We start from the raw sequence: 6,867 nt of genomic DNA on the forward strand, positions 1-6,867 counted from the left end.
ATCAAAGAGAAAATTATAGCAGATATATTGACTTCTGCTAAATAAGACCAGTGACACTTTCTTTTCATAAATGATTAAGAGCATTCCCAAGGAATGTCTGGACTAAAGTGAATAGATAAACATGTATACAGATAACAAAATGTGATTTGGCAAACAAATGAAGATGATTTCCATTTCAGATGTTTCAAATGGACATACCAAATCAGTGTCCGCAATAGTTATTTGAAAATTAACTCAACAGACAGTGATGAAAAGTATTATTCTCCCTTGTTAAGGGGATTGTTTCTTTAGAATTGCAAGCTTGAATTATTTTCATTTTTACTGAAAGTATTAGATTGAGAAGTCATTTTAGTAAATTAGAAACTTTTTAGAATACTTTGACACCCATATAATACTTTTATACCTGATTAATCCTTATAAATTTCTCTAAGATTCTAAATTCCTCTGCTGTATCCATTATCACAGATAAACATAATAAAAGCTTAAAAGATGCACTTGAGACCACATTTAGTAAAGATGGAAGCTGCATACATATCATAATCACGTCACTGAAAGCCTATGATAAAGATAAAATTTGTAAAGCTCACAAAGAAAAGAGACCTATTTAGGAGTTCAAGATAAGAAAATATCCTGGCTTCTATTTAGAAACAATGCAAGCCAACTGACAATGAAACAACATATTCAAAGTGCTCAAAGTACCACCGAAATTTGATTAATGGCAAATACAACATCTACAGCTAATGTCATGAGAGTGAAAGTCACTCAGTTTGTCCAACTCTGCGATCTCATAGACTGTAACCCGCCAGTCTTCTCTGTTCACGGGTGTCTCCAGGCAAGAATGCTGGAATGGGTTGCCATTTCTTACTCCAGGGGATGTTCCTGACCCAGGGATCAAACCCAGGTGTCCTGCATTGCAGGTAGACTTTTAACTGCCTGAGTCACCAGGTGAAATATTAGAGGCCTTCACCCTAAGAGCAAAAAAAGGCAAAAATGCCCACTTTCACAACTTCTGGAAAGACCCCTGGAGCAGGAAAGGTCAACCCACTCCAGTGTTCTTGGCTTAAAAATCCCATGGACAGAAGAGCCTGGCACATGGGGTTGTAAGTGTCGGACACGACTGAGCAACTGAGCTCATTCACAACTTCTAGTCCACATTGTACCGAGGTTCCTAGTCATTACACTAAGGCCAGAAAAAGGTTTGTAAATGAAGAGACAAAACTGTCCACATGAGTGTAATTATTTATGAGGAAATTCCTGGGAAAACTACAAAAATCGCTATGTATAATAAATAGCTTTAAAACATATTAGAGAATATAAGATCAAGACACAAAAAAATCAATTTTATCTTGACAACTGAACTGGAAATGGTAATTAAAAATGCCATTAAGGATAGCATCCATACACATGAAATGCTTAGAATAAGTTTAACAAAGTATCTGCAAGAACCATACACTAGAAACAATATTGATATGAATTGAAGCAGGCTTAAATAAAATTTTTATAATGCATGTCCATGAACTCAGAACATCAATTCCCCTCATACTGATCTATGGATTAAATGGAATATCAATCCCACAAGGCTTTTTTTCTAGAAATCAATAAACTTGCTTATAATTTATATAGAAATGATGCAAAAAATCTAGAATAGCCAAAGTATTCAAATAGAACACTGCACTGATGTATACATAATGTATACATACAGCATTTCTATTAAAAAATACAAAGCAAAAGCAAAAAAATGGATTCTCACATAGCTGGTCAATGAGGTGTCAACAAAGGTGACAAAGTAATTCAATGGAGAAAAGATTGTCTTCCCAATAAACAGTGCTGGAATGACTGGATGCCCATTTGGAAAAACATGAATCGTCATCTTTAGCCTCATCCCTAGCCTATATAACACACACAGATATTAACTTGACATGCAACACATTTGCATGTTTTGTAAAGCTTAAACAATGTGTAAATGTAAGCTTATAGAAAAAAAAGGTAATAAAATCCTCATGACTTTGGGACATGCAAAGATGTCTTAGAGTACAAAGAAATATAACGTAAAAGAAAAAAATTTATATATTGTACTTCATCAGAATTATAACATTCTGCTCTTTAAAAGACTATGAAGAAAATGAAAATTCAGGCTACAGGCTGGGAGAATAGGAGAAAATATTCACAAATGTGACAAGATGCAAGTCCTGGGATCGGTATCCAGAATGCATGTATATTTACAGGATAACACACACACATGGACAATACATGGAAAGATGCTCAACACCATTAGTCCTTAAGAAAATGAAAATGAAAATCAGAATGAAGTAACCATGCTAATAAATGATTAAAGTTAAAAATGACAGGTAATATCAAGGCATGCTAGCACAAATTTGGAGAAGCTGGAACTGCTATGGTATATGGTACAACTACTCTGAAATACAGACTGATTCTTCCTAAGATAATACCCTATTGCCATATTACTCAGTACTGCCAGGCCTACTCATTTATCCACGAGAAGTTAAAATATATTTCCAGAAATGGACTTGTATTAATAGTGCTCTTAGCAACTTTATTTACAATGGCCAAAAATGGAAAGAATCCAAATACCCATCAGCAGGAATGAGCAAATAAGTTGTGGCATTTTTTGGCAATGAAAAGAAAATGAAATATTGATACACATGAGAACAGGAAAAATCTTCAAAACCATTATCCTGAGTGAAAAGAAGACAAATATAGGAGAATACATACTGTAAGAGTCCATTCAGATGTAGTTCTTGAGCAGGTGAAATTAATCTATAGTGACAGAGATCAAATCAGTGGTTACCTGGAGTGGAGTTTATATGGAGAATTGACTGCAATGGGCAAAATGGATCTTTTGGAGGGTGATGAAAGTTCTATATTTTGAATAGAGTGTTATTTATACAGGTATATTCATTTGTTTAAATGTTTTCAGTTGTATACATACAATGAATGCTTTTTTTCATGCAAATTATAATTCAATAAAGTTGGTTAAAAATAGAGTAATGAAAAATTATTAAGATATTTACAATAAGCTACTCATATGTTTTAAAATACAAGCAGTGCATATTTAATGGATTCACTTATTATAGTATGTATGTAAAATCATAAATAGTAATGTAAGCACATCAGAATCGTGATTTCCTCTGACATGGGAGGAACCCGGGGAGGAAGATGAACCGCCATGAAATCAAGGGGATCACAAGGGTTTCAAAAGCATTTGTAAACTTTGTTTTAAAGTCTAAAGTTTATATGGCCACATAGATTTGTTAAAATTAAGTAATGAATAAAAAATATTCTTTAATAAAGTTTTGTGTTAGAAATATTTCTTAATTTTAAAAGTGTGAGTATAATTTAAACTTTAATAACTTATTACAACGACTTAGATGTTTATGTACCATTTTCACTAATCAAAGTATCCTGCTCATCCGCTTGAATGAGGGCAATATGAAGAGAAATGTTTCCTTTTTTATTCACTCCATTCCCAAAGGCCTAGCAATCAGTGTTTTAAACATTAAAAATAAAACCTGACACTGCAAGCGCTTCCCACAGAATTCACTAGTTCTTATTCACTTAGTATTTATAGTTCACTAAAAACTATATTCTTATTCACTTAGTATTTATAGTTTCAGGTGAATGTCCATGGAAGATATGAATTCACTTGCTGGACTCTTATACTGGAAAACAGAGCTTCATCAATCTCAGGCACCACATTCATAAAGTTGGTGCATACTAATAGGATCAACATCTACTTCTCTGGGCTATTACCTCAGAGTTTTTACTTATTTATATTTTAAAGAATACACTTACAATTGTGATATGAATCATTTGCATGAAATAGACTTATAATTCTATTTACCATGAATAATAATAGCTTTCTTTAATGAATCATTATGTGCCAAGCATTCTTCTAAGGATTTTATAAATATTAATCTCCTGATAATTCATGGAAGTAGGTACCATGATTTGCCTTTTACAAATGAGAAAACAAAAGCAAAAAAAAAAGGTTAAATAACCTGCCCAGGTTTACACATCAAGTAGGTGAAACAGCCTAGAACTGAAACTGGAAATCTGACTTTAGAGTCTACAGAATCGGCTACCATATACCACCGTATTATCTAGAGACTTTCAGACACACAGTACTTTGATCTCACCTATTTGGACACGGAACATACATGTGAACTCTCATTACTCTCATCCTCAAGAACAGACATTTCTGGATATCATCTAAAATAAGCCCTTTTATGCAAGTTATTCATGTTATATAGTCAGCCAGTGGTAGTGCTACCCTTTGAATTTAAGTATCAGGTTTGATATTCTTTCTGCAATTTGCTGCTTCCTCCAATATGTACTGATCCAAACCAAGATGTACTGTTTGTTTTCCCCAATTCTCAGGAACTCATTGCCAGATTTCTCTCCCTAGCTCTCAGCTCTATCATTTTACCCATCCATTTAGCAGCCTGACATTGCCTATTAAGTTAACCTCATAAAACGTTTTCCCCACAGTCTTACTCCAATTTTCCAGACCTAAGTCAAACTATGATACTCGCTGCCTTAACACACCCTACATGTTACCAATACCATACTTTAGCTCCTATATTCTCAACAGATCTCATCCTCCACTCACGTTCCCCCTCTTACTGGATTGTCAGCTGCTTGTGAATAAGGACCAACTTTTTCTCAAAATTTTAACCCCATTGCATTTCGTATAACATCATCTTCTGTATGAGATACACCTGAACTAATATGTGCAATTGGAAAGTTTCCCTTATACGAAGTAAAATAATGTTGCCTATGCGACAGTGTATTTTCCTACCAATCTCCATTTGCTAGAATATCTTATCAACCAGCAAACAAGCACTACTGGACCAAAGATAAATGAAGGTAGGGGAGCAGAGACAATGAGCAGACAGTAATTTGTCATTTATTCAGGATCACCAGTTACCCAGAATGAAACTAAGATCTGAACAGGATGCGAAAAAAAACCTTGAACAACTGAAGGTGACAAAAAGGAATTCTGTACAATTGAACAACATACTAAAAACGAGTTCAGCAGTATTTTTTGTCTTATATTATAGACACCAACAAACATGATTTCCCCATACACAGCAGTTTGTAAAAAGCAAAGCTAATGGCCAATATTCTTATATTGTATGCATACCAACACATATCTCACTTCCCAAAAGCATGCTAAAAGCATGCTAAAAGCATGTAAGCCTTCAAAACATAAAACTTTGGGACCACTTATAAAAATTCAATATATTTCAACAGCCACTGGAATATTATAGCCAAAGTACTCAAACATTTTTTTTAATTACATTATATTTATTCCGTAAGGAGACAGGTAGGAGTTTAATACATTTTGTTTTGTTTTCCCCAAAGACTCCATCAAAACTAATTAGCCTATAAAAGCAGGGAGAGGCAGTTTCAAAAGAAACTTGGAACAAAATATTCCAGGAGGTGAGACAGGTGCTGAGATGCAGAGGCAGGTCTGGACTCGGCTGCCAATCTGTACACAGACGGGGGCAGACACCAGGGCCAGAGAGGACAGTAATCAGCAACAGGTGGTAAATCAGGCTAGCGGGACACACGGGGGTGGATTGAGAGGAGGGATCGTATCATAACAGGCAGGTGGAGCGAGGCTAAAGAGAATCCAGGAGCTGGCACCGCTCAGATCCAAGAAAGGCCGGAGGAACGGAAGTGGCTCATTAGGGACCAGGGTCCTACTGGCCAGCTAGACTCAGTAGCATCGCCCTTCCTCGGGGACAGACGCAAAGTACAGAGACTCAGGATGGCTTCACTAACCCCTCACTCTCTGAAAACAGATGTAGACAGAGATACACAAACACATGCATCTCTATACATCACTCCTCAGTGTGGCTGAAGAGTACTGAATACATGGGAATTGGATGAAAAATACATACAGGCACAAGAGAAAGATTTGATAGACAAAGATTTTATCAAAATCAGGTATCAAAAAATACATACTGCTTATATAACCAAAGCAATAACAAAAATAACAGAAGTCAAAATTATCATTATTTGACGCAAAAATATTGCATACTTAGAAGATACAAATAAGAAGACTGAAAGACTTTAATAAAGGTTCTTGAATACAAGTGACCACAAAGTAAATATTCAAAAATGATAACAACCAATTAATGAGTGATAAATAATGGGAAAAATTAGTTCACTGATAACATCCAAAACAAAGTACCAAGAGGCTAACCTTGGAGGGCACATCTGAAGAAAACTATAGAACAGGGAAATCTAAGATATGATCAGATTTTTCGGTAAGGGAAGCCTATTATAAAAAACATGGTTATTTTCAAATTACTTCATAAGTTTAACATGACAACTTAAAAATCTTAGTGTTAGATTATTTCAAATTTATGCAAATATCTTAAGTTCACATTATGAAAACATCTGGAAAAATAAATGAGAAATAAACTTTTGTGTGATTAAGAGTGATGAGAAGAGAACTTTCCTATGTTAAAATATTTTATTATAAAAATAAAGTTGAAGTGTGTAACTAATATAAGAAGCAATACCTAATGAAACAGACAAATTTTCAAATACAGGCCACGTCATAAGATTTTAATATATCAGAAAATATCACCCACCAAGGAAGAAAAGATATGTTGTATTCAGAAACGATGCAGGGAAACTGGCTGCTAGGAAAAAAAAAATGAAATCATGTCAAATTTAACCCCCTCGCTATAAACCAAGCTGGATTTTGGAGTGAATAAATCTTAGTATATTCCATGCCTTATTTCCTTTGGTCTTAATTTCCTTCAAAAAAATCATAAATAATTTCACCTTCTCAGGATAAACACCAACTTCTAACGCAGAATGGGTCATATT

Source organism: Odocoileus virginianus, chromosome 24 (genome assembly GCF_023699985.2).
Source record: "Odocoileus virginianus isolate 20LAN1187 ecotype Illinois chromosome 24, Ovbor_1.2, whole genome shotgun sequence".
Lineage (NCBI taxonomy): Eukaryota > Metazoa > Chordata > Mammalia > Artiodactyla > Cervidae > Odocoileus > Odocoileus virginianus.